Source organism: Paroedura picta, chromosome 3 (genome assembly GCF_049243985.1).
Source record: "Paroedura picta isolate Pp20150507F chromosome 3, Ppicta_v3.0, whole genome shotgun sequence".
Lineage (NCBI taxonomy): Eukaryota > Metazoa > Chordata > Lepidosauria > Squamata > Gekkonidae > Paroedura > Paroedura picta.
In genome coordinates, this window is record NC_135371.1 from 141,608,942 (window position 1) to 141,619,206 (window position 10,265).

Here is a 10,265-nt window from a genome sequence, read left to right on the forward strand (position 1 = left end):
AGGGCTCTGCCACCAGAAAATGCATGCTGGATGCCCCTGCTCTCCTGCCCAGAAGAGATTCCTCCTTCAAGGGTTCGACTAGATCTCCCTTGGGTGCATAGGGCTTTGCCACCAGGAGCAATGCCCAGTAGGTCCTTGACCCAGCCACCAGTCTTCCATGAGTGAATTGTCTTCTTGTAGGGTACTTCTCCCTCCCATCCCCCCCCCCACAGGGCTTAGCTCACTCCAGTACCTGCTGCTGTACTGTCTACTCAGACAGGCAGTGGCTGTCCAGGGTCTTAAGCAGAGGTCTTTCACATCACTGGCCCTTTTAACTGGCAGTACTGGGGATTGAACATTTGCAGGACAGATACATTAATGGCCCTTGTGGTTTACAGTCAGTGTCCATATGGGTGGGAATAGGACTGTTTCTGCAGCACCCTGCTCTCTACATAAAATTTGAAAGAGGAAAGATTCAACCCAAGAAGGTAGCATTAGCCAAATAATAGACTTCAGTACTTAGGGAATTTGATTTACCTCCTGGATGATGCTTTCACAAAATTTTCTTGAGTGATCAACAGATTCTGTGATTGTATGGACCTTTTAGACTCAGTAAGTTCATTGCAAACATTCTCCATTTAAACACAGCCTCAGGATAGAGGGAGAAGTAAAGCATCATTCTTTTATATTTAAGGAGTCAGGCAGTTCAGCTTGGATTGTGAAACTGTCCAGGGTGATACCATCTTGTTTGGGATTTTCCAGTCAGTGTTTGTAATGAAGGAATTCCAGACAGAACACAATATGTCTGAGAGAAAAACAGATTGATGCTTTCACAAAACTTTCCCAGGTGATCCACAGAACAGAAATGTCCCTTGTCATTTTGCTAACGTATTACCTCAATGTATGTGGAATATTTTAATGCTATTTCTTTACAGCCTTTGTCCTGATGGGCTTTGCACAGGTACAGAGCTAGGATTTGAAAACTTCTATAGCTAGCCCAGCAGGAAGGAACCATGCTGTTATGTTCCAGTCTCCTTATAACCTAGGTCTGGATTCTGGACCATTGAAGTTTCCAGAGCAGCTTTCAAGGGCAGCGCTGCATAGAGACAGACTGCGGGATTCTAGTCTGTAGCTATCCCAGTCTGTGGCAAGGTCAGATACCGACAGGTAAGGTGCTAGTTGCAGTGCCTGGAGAATGTGATAAAATATCTAGTGGCCAACATTTGTGACCTGGATCTCCATTGTTAAAGAAGAGTCCGGGATCACACCAGGCTCTTGACTGTGGCCAAAGTTGTTAGTTGAACTCTGTCAAGACCTGGGAGTTGTACTGACTTACCTGGTATCCACTGACTCAGCCAGAGGACCCCCATCTTAGCTGGATTCAATTTCAGCTGACTCTGTTGAGCCAGTCCACCATAGCCTCCAGACAACTGGCCAATGAAACTGGGGGTATAGACAAATGGCCATCCATCAGCAGATACAGCTGAGTATCATCTGCATGTTGATGACAGCCCAATCTGAATCTCTGGACCAACTGGGCAGGTGGAGGTGCATACAGATTTTACAACAATCAGGAGAGAATAGCTCCCTGAGGAACCTTATATATCAGGACATGTCACCGGGAATTTTTCTTCCTTACCACCACCCTCTGGCACTGACCATGGACAAAAGGATGAAGGCATTTATATCATCCCTGTGATGATTAGGTGTTAGGCAAGCAGCCCATGAATGCTGCAGTTAGGTCTAATAGAAGCAGCAGTGCTGACACACCTAGATTCAGCTGTCTCCAGAGATCATCCAGGAAGGTGACCAGACCTGTCTCTACTCCATGACCAGGCCAGAAGCTGGATTAGAATGGATCCAGAGCTGGTATTTCATCCAGGAAGCTCTGAATCTGTTCAGCAGTAAATTACCTTGCCCAAGAATGGCAGCTGTGACACTGGGTCAGAGGAATCTAGATTTAAAGTTTTTCAAAAGAGGCCTGATCACAGTATAATTACTGCTTCTCCTGGAGCCTTTTGTCCAGGATTGGCAGAGGACAGGGAACCTTGCTGCACCTAATTGCAGCAGTCCCAACCTCTGTCACCCAGGTCATCATCACATCAACCAGATCCATATCCTGCTCTGAGAAAAACCTCTGCAGAGCTGTGGTTTTATTATTTATGGACCTGGTGGTCCACAGCACCAATGTTGGAGAAAGGCAATTTTTCCTAGCCCTGCCACCTTCATGTCTTGGCATGGGATGAAGATTAGAAGGGATGTGAGCACAACCATATCTCCCACCCCTTTGTTTATGTGTAGGTCAGTGCCTTGCAGTTAAATTTTATAAAGTTCTAAGCAAATCATACATACAATCGTGATATAATTCTGGAACTTGCGGTAAACATAATGTACACAAACACAAGATTACAACCATATATATTTCATAAAGTGGGAACTAGCATTTAGTTCCTGGTCTTCCAAGGAACTCAGAGGAACATGCATGGACCTCTCTTCCTCCAGTCTATCTTCACTATTATCTCGAGAGAATGAGACTGCTCTGTGGTCTACCACAGTTTCATGGGAAAGTGAAGATTTAAACCCAGATCTCTCCTTGTCTGACTGCTAGTTTCTAGTGACTTTCCAAAACTAAAAGAAAAAAACAACAACAATCAAATTCTCCCAGTAGTCCAAAGTTAAAGGACCGTTTAAAAATAAAAAAATAAAATTAAAATCCTTTTCTATAGAATGTGTGTGTGAAAGTGCATGGTGAATGTGTGTAAAAAAGGTTACTGTTTCTTATTAAGAGGATCTGTCTTTTCCATGACGCATTGTTCATTTACCAACATAAAAGGGAAATGACTCACCTTCCATCCAACAAGAACTCCTAAGGCTTTGCCGACAGCACCTGTCTGGGACGTGTGGTTACTTATTAACAAGTTACTAGCAAAGGGTGTTCTGGGAAACAAAGCATTTGCTTAAGCTTCCTGAAGCCCCGAGTGTCTGATCACTCCTTGCTACTTGAATAGGACATTTAGCAGTGCATTTGATAAGATCTTGAAGTAGAAGAATTGCAAGGTCCTCTCTGGCTACCAGTGAGGGATGGGGGAAGGGATAGAATTGACAGATACAGTTTGGGAAACTCTGGGGGATTTGGGGATAAATCCTGGGGAGGACAGGGAGTGGGACCTTAGTGAGGTACAGTGTTGAAGAGTCCACCCTCCCAAGCAAAGTATCTCCAGACTTTGTAGTCTAGGAATGAGCTGTAATTTCAGGGGATTCCCAGGTCCCACCTGGAGGCTGGCATTCCTATGAAATAAGCCAACTGCCACTGAATGTAGTTTCCCTACACTCTGCCTAATGATGTCAGGGACTAGGAAAATCACAGAGTCATCTCTGCAGGATTATCTCCGTAGACTGACATTGGCTGTATCAACTTTTCTTTTACAAAAACCTCTTCTGTCTTAAATAGCAGAATCTAATCTAACACTGAGAATAAAGCAGAAATCAAGAATGCCAGACTATCCGGCAGCTTGATCCAGACCATGTTACTCAGATATGAATTTCACCAAGTAGAATAATATTAGCTCCCTGGTAAGTTTAGGAAGAGCTATTTTACACCAAGTGTTTCTGACACTGTATCTTGTGTTAGCCTTTGGATCTAAAATATAAACATTCAGATAATATGATGTGCCTTGCCTTCAATCGACCCCATTATGGTATATGATTAGCTCTTTATACTTCTGTGCATCCCAGGACTACCACTAGGGACACATGGTGATCTCCGTTTCTTCTACATATTTCTTAGGTGGAATTTGCACCAGCAGAGTGAGTCATAATTTATTTATTTTATTTATTTCAAACATATCTATGCCACTATTCCACCTAGGATAGATTCAAACGAGTAGCCGCGTTGGTCTGAAGTAGCACAATAAAATCAGAGTCCAGCAGCACCAACAAAGATTTATTCAGGGCGTGAGCTTTCGAGTGCAAGCACTCTTCCTCAGACTATGAACTGACCATCATGGCAGTGGAAATATATCAGTTCCTGAGGAAGAGTGCTTGCACTTGAAAGCTCACACCTTGATTAGAAGTCAGTGCTCCTAACCACGACACCAAGCTATCTCTGTGGCTATTATATATGCAATATAAGTGGGTATCAAAAAAGCAATGTCATTTTAGATGTACAGCTGTACATGAAGCAAGTATAATTTTTTTCTAACTAGTAAATATATGACTAGAAGATTGTAGCCAAGGAATCAGCTTATTTCAAATCAGTGTATGGGTTTCAGTACTTTTCCCATTAGTACTTTGCTTTCACTGCCTGCTTCAGATTGTCATGTCTATGACTGCAGTATGGCAGAAGGACCAATTGACAGAATTATTTGCTGTTCTTAAAGGCACAGGCACTCTTTAAGGGTCATGATTTGGATTCCCTATTTCTGTCCTTGACTCATGTTCTTGTATATCTTACTCCACTATCCATTCTTCTTTACTTCAGTTGCCTTGCCTCTGTATTAGTCTACCCTTTCTGTGCTTTCATCTCTTGGGTTTCTTTCCAGCAAGTTTTCCAATCCTTAGGCATTCTCAAAAAGCACCCATAAGGTATATATAAGGCTTAAATCATAGCTTAAGTGGCAGCTATTTCTTTTCACAGTATCTGAACTGTGAACCTTCTAATGTTGAGAGTTCTGTAATCTGACCGTTTTGAATACATGTCATCACACCAACTTAACTCACTGATGCTACAGTCTTCATTCACCCAAGCACCGTACCAGTTTGGGTAAAGCACAATGCTCAAGAAAGCTCATTTTTCCCATTATAAACTATTTAAAATTGTTTTTCCACCCATTGGAAATAGGTTTAAGAGTTGAGCCAATGATCAATCTTAAAATGGAGAACCATCATAAATGTACATACCAAAAGTTGCATCCTATAGAACACTCCACTGATGGAAATGAATCAGTTTTCACAGATTTCCCCTTCCCATGACTGACTTTTGACTCTTCATCATCAGCAGGAGGATTAAAAATAAAGTCATGTTCTGTTGATGGAAGGACTTGAGAAGACAGATTTTTTGGTGGGATTCAAGCTTAGATTTCATTTTTGCATCACACTGTCACCACTGTTTACATATCTTTCTTTGTTCCCCTTGAAAGTGTGTGGTGGAACTCAAGTGTCTTTTTGTTTTGAAGTATACCACTGTGGTTTTAAATGTGCATAGGTGTGCCCCCCCCATGTCTGTCTGCAAGGCAGATATTACATTGTGTTTTGTTCTACAGTATCCTTAACACCTTTGGAAATGGGTGGTGGTTAAACTGGGATTTTGAAACACAGAATGGTACAATGAGTCTGCACACCGATTTTATCCCAGTATTTCAAATTTCAAAGCAGATATTTTGTAGCAGTTTTTTTTCATTTTCCTCTCCCCTCTTGAGATAGATACTGTAGTATTTGAACTTCAAATGCAGAATTGTGCCTTCAACATGTCAATCAAATTTCTGTTTGAAGCCTGCTGTTTGGTATGAAGCTACCACATTACAAAGAGAATGCTAAGCCAGTTGAATGAAAACAAAAGCATCACTTAACCTTGGACAGTTAATGCATCCTGAGAACACTAAGGAGCATTTCTCAATAAAATTAACTAACCAAAAGATGGAATGTTTGAAGACTAATGTAGCATGGCTGCTTTTATGTTCTCATTGGGAAGCAGACAAACAGAGGTATTACTTTTCTCAAAGAAACTGGCTTGTGGAATTTGCTGCTGTGGGATGTAGTGTTGGCCACTTGTTTAATTGAGCATTAGACACGTGTGGAGGACAGCTCCATCAATGGCTATTAGTAACTCTGAATAATGATGTTGAGGGCAACAACAGGAGAGGTTTACACCTACAGTTTACACACTGTAAGCCTTATGGGGTCATTTGTCTGGCCACTGTATGAAACAGAATGCTGGACTAGATAGACTACTGGTCTCTCCATTTAGAGAGCCAGTTTGGTGTAGTGGTTAGGAGTACGGGCTTCTAATCTGGCATGCCAGGTTCAATTCTGCACTCCCCCACATGCAGCCAGCTGGTTGACCTTGGGCTTGCCACGGCACTGATAAAACTGTTCTGACCGAGCAGTGATATCAGGGCTCTCTCAGCCTCACAGGGTGTCTGTTATGGGGAGAGGAAAGGGAAGGCCACTGTAAGCCACTTTGAGATTCTTTCGGGCAGGGAAAAGCGGCATATAAGAACCAACTCTTCTTCTTCTTCTTCTTCTTCTTCTTCTTCTTCTTCTTCTTCTTCTGTGTAGTGGCTAAGAGCAGCCAGCTGGATGACCTTGGACCAGTCACTGCACTCAGCTCTCCCAGGCTCACCTCCTTCACAGAATGTCTGTTGTGGGGGTTGTAAGCCGCTTTGAGACCCCATTGTGTTGTAAAAAGTGAGGTACAGAAAACCAGCTGCTTGTCATCATCTAGAAAGGCTTGTCTTAAAATTATATACATTTTCAGTTTTTCTCGGCTTATGTGCTTGCAAGAACATCTCTGTGCACCTAGCCTTACAAAAAACTTGCTTTAATTTTAAACAAAGACATTTTATTCTACCTAAAGCAGTACTGAAATAGCATGAAAGGGTTGATGCATAAGTTGCTGATTGAATAAATTTGAAGTTTTCTGAACATGGAACAAACTTAGACAAACAGAATCTAAATTCTGCATTCCTGCCTCAGTAGAAAGACAGGGCACTGAAGCCTACTGGTTTCCTAACTGTGGCATCTCTGAAAGGGAGGAAACCACTGCAGTGGCACTCATTTCTAACTACCCTTGGTTAAGAGGTGCCTCTTACACCTCTTGCAGCAGCTGAAAGGGGCTTTTTAGTTTTTGATGGCTGCTAGGGGAAAGCTGTACAGTTAATACTGCCAGAATAGCTTCTTTTCCTGTTTTGTTTTGCTGCCCACACAGTTGTACAGATAAACAAAATTCCATGTTCCAGGGTGTCTTTCTGAATCATAAAAAGACCCAAAATGAATTGGCCAAGAGAGTTGAACACGTGTTTGTGGAAGTAGTGAAGCAGGTGAAAGAGCTGAGGCCAGCAAATAGATCTGGATGCAGATTATTATTATTCTATGATTGCCTTTCTCACTGTTTTCTCTGGAAGAAAACGTCTTCCTGTCCTGCTGCTTGAGGTGGAATTTGCTCATTTACAGCTTGTGCCCTTGTACAGAGGCCAGCTACAGCCTTAGCAATTTATATACCTCCCATCCATAGAGTCTGAAGGGGTCTGTGAGTTGGTGGTTAGTGCAAAGCGGGTGGGAGGGACTTGAGGCCAAGACTCTTTGGCCCTTGAGATTCTTTGGCCTCACTGCCTGTGTGGGCCATCAGCTGAATCATCCTGTCACATGGTGTGTTTGTGGGAGCTTTGAACCGCTGGGTGACCAGGCTATTTCTCCTTGCCAGATGGCAGTACTTTAGAGGCTTATGAATCTAGACCTATGATTTAAAGAGAGATGCCGCTATCTGATACTTGGTTAGATATATCCAACTGTTATGTCAATATACAGTCAAGGATGTCTGGCCTACAATTTGAAATGGAGCTGAGAAAAAGATGCAGCCCCTACATTTAATGAAATAATGGCATTTAATGTTATAAGGTTGAACTCTTTGTTGTAGTGAAACTGAATGGATTTGTAGATCAAATTAGGATACTAGCATCCTAGATCTGAGTTACCAAGATCAACATCCTACAGTGCCTGTTCCATTGCATTTACAAGGCATTCCTTTCCATCTTGGTCATGATGGTAAATGGTGTAGTCTTTCTATAACTGCTGCCATGAGTGCTGTATTGATAAATCTTGAATGCAGTAGCACATATAAGATTACACCTATTAGGGTAGCATCTCCAGGATCAAGTACTTACCCAATTAGATTTAGTTGGGGAATATAACTTGCAAGATGAGTAACAAGGGGAATCTCTACCTGTGTACACCAGAGATCTTCCCACAAAAAACTCACACAAAGACCAGTTTTAAAGTAGAATTAAGAATGATTTTATTGAAATGCATATTTAAAATTCAATGAGCATACTTGCATGCAAGATGAAAAATAAAGGTGAGCAATAGGAGATATGATTTTGGGGGAAAGAAAGATATTTACCTTAACAACACATGGAAGTCCAGAAGAAGCAGAAAAAGTGACCCACACTCCAGGTGTATGTGGGATATCCAGAAGCTACATACACACTGGGGAATTCCAGTATGTGCCTTAACCAGACTAAGGCCTCTATTGCCTCCAAAACAGCAGACATGATTGGATTGCCAGTGTAACATGAAGAAATCCACTCTTGCCCAGAGTGAATAAAACATAAGGTGAGGTCCTGGATGTTTCCCAGAACAGACAGAATGCCAGCGATTGCTCTAGGTGGACCCTTGGTGACTGTCACAGGACGAAGACTTAGTTACATTTATCAAACTAGGCAAAAGTGTAAATAGTGGCTAGACAATTGTGGCAATACAGGATGGGAAATGGGTTCAAGTATGGTACTTGTTAATCGTGGCTAATGGGATTCTGTAACTGAGGTGGGGAAGGGAGGACCTCTTAAAGCGTGATAAGGTCAATACATTCCTAGGTGTGCCATTGGCCTGCACATAGGTATCGTTTCTAGGAAGGGGAGAGAAAAGTCAGCAGATGAGTATCCCTGCAGGTTGGTGGTGATGTCACCTGAGGAATCCAGGCAGCTCCTAGAAAGCATGGCATCTGTCTGGAGAGTACACTTTGCCATTTCTGCATCAGTGCAGACATTGCTGGCCAGTCTTTGGCAAAACTGACACAGACATTTGTAGATTTGCAGATGCAACTGCAGAGCAATATACTAGCAGGATGCAGGCAACATTGAGGAAAGGTGTTTGTGAGCAATCTTCTCCTCTGAGGGAGGAGACCTGAATGCTAACACAAGATATGAAGCAGTACTTTGTATATAGGTAAGTGCAGAGGGAGTTTCACTGCTGGGATCTAACACTGTACACTAGTATTTTTCTTTGTTACAGATGATCCCATGTACCAAGAAGTGAGTTTGCATAGAGGCCACTCCTCCATATCTTCTCTAAAGCTAATTTTAGAGAAAGTACATCATATTTCTTATATTCTGCATATAGCACAGAGCTTGGTTGAAATCAGTGCAGTGTTTTTAAGTGTTATGCAAGGCACATGTGCATTTAGCTGAATTTCTAGTGCTTTCATTCCCAAGAAGATAAAGAGTTATATGCTTTCATTCCCAAGAAGATATATGTGGATTAGTAGTATTTTGCTACAAATCTCAATAACTTTTGTACCAGTGGGTTTAACCCACATATTTTTTATGATTGCAGAATCTGGTATCTTCTCCTATAGTGCCGCAGATCTAACATGCCCCAGGGAGCTTCCTCCAACATAAGTGGCTTATCCATTGGAGGAAGACTCTATAGGCAGGAATAAGTCTTCAGGTTTTGCTCAGAATAGGGGTACAACCCACCTCAGCTGGCATAACTAAAACCAGGATCACAAGCCTGAAGACTCTGAACCTTTTCAAAATTTCCCAGTGGGGTGAGGGTTTCATGTTTTACATTCTGCAATAGTATTGCTGTTAACATCAAGAAAGCTGGATGGCATCTACAGTCTGGCAAGGGTGGGGCATTTCAGGAAATGGCTTTGATATTTCTTGTCAGCAGCCCTTCTTATGAGCCGCAAAGAGTGACCTACCTGAATAAGTCAGATAACAGATAACAGCTTTCTACTCACGGCCTCTCATATCACTGTTTTTATGAGGCGTTGATTGCAGCAGCATACTTAGGAGCTCTAGGAAACTTCAAAAGCTGCACACTTGCACTGCACCACCTTGTACAAAGAATTGTAAAGAGGGGTGTGGGAGGTATAAGACTCTGTTAAAGCAGAATGTAATGTGCATTCCTTTTCTTCCTTCTTGATTGAAAAAAAACCCTCAAAAGTTGTGTTAAAAATTTCTCTGTTGTCATTCCTTAGTGGTAAGAATGAAGTCACCAAACTAGAATGCAGACAGTTCCGCAACTATGAACAATATGCTAATCTTTCCGATTCTAGAGGGGTGTCTGTGTTTAGTCTTACAGCAGAAAAGAAAAAGCTTCCCATACCCTAAAAGGGCTGGTATCAGGTGTTTCAACAAATGGCAAAAGCCTTTCAGGCCCCCAGCTCAATGGAGGCCCCGCTGCCTAATGCAAACTAAAGATGGTGGGCCATTCTGGATGCACAGAGCAAGGGAACCACACGTTCTCCTGCTTCTTCCAGGCCCCTCTTCCATCAAGAAAGCAGGTGT

At 42.3% G+C, this 10,265-nt stretch overlaps 1 long non-coding RNA gene across 1 annotated transcript; it reads right to left on the bottom strand.

Annotated features, from left to right (window-relative positions):
* Positions 1–330: 330 nt before the first annotated feature.
* Positions 331–2,898, bottom strand: LOC143831336 (uncharacterized). The gene is made up of 3 exons (XR_013228830.1): positions 2,826–2,898; positions 1,316–1,422; positions 331–784 (listed from the first exon to the last, which is right to left on the bottom strand). It is a non-coding gene; the product is annotated as an uncharacterized LOC143831336 (long non-coding RNA).
* Positions 2,899–10,265: the final 7,367 nt, after the last annotated feature.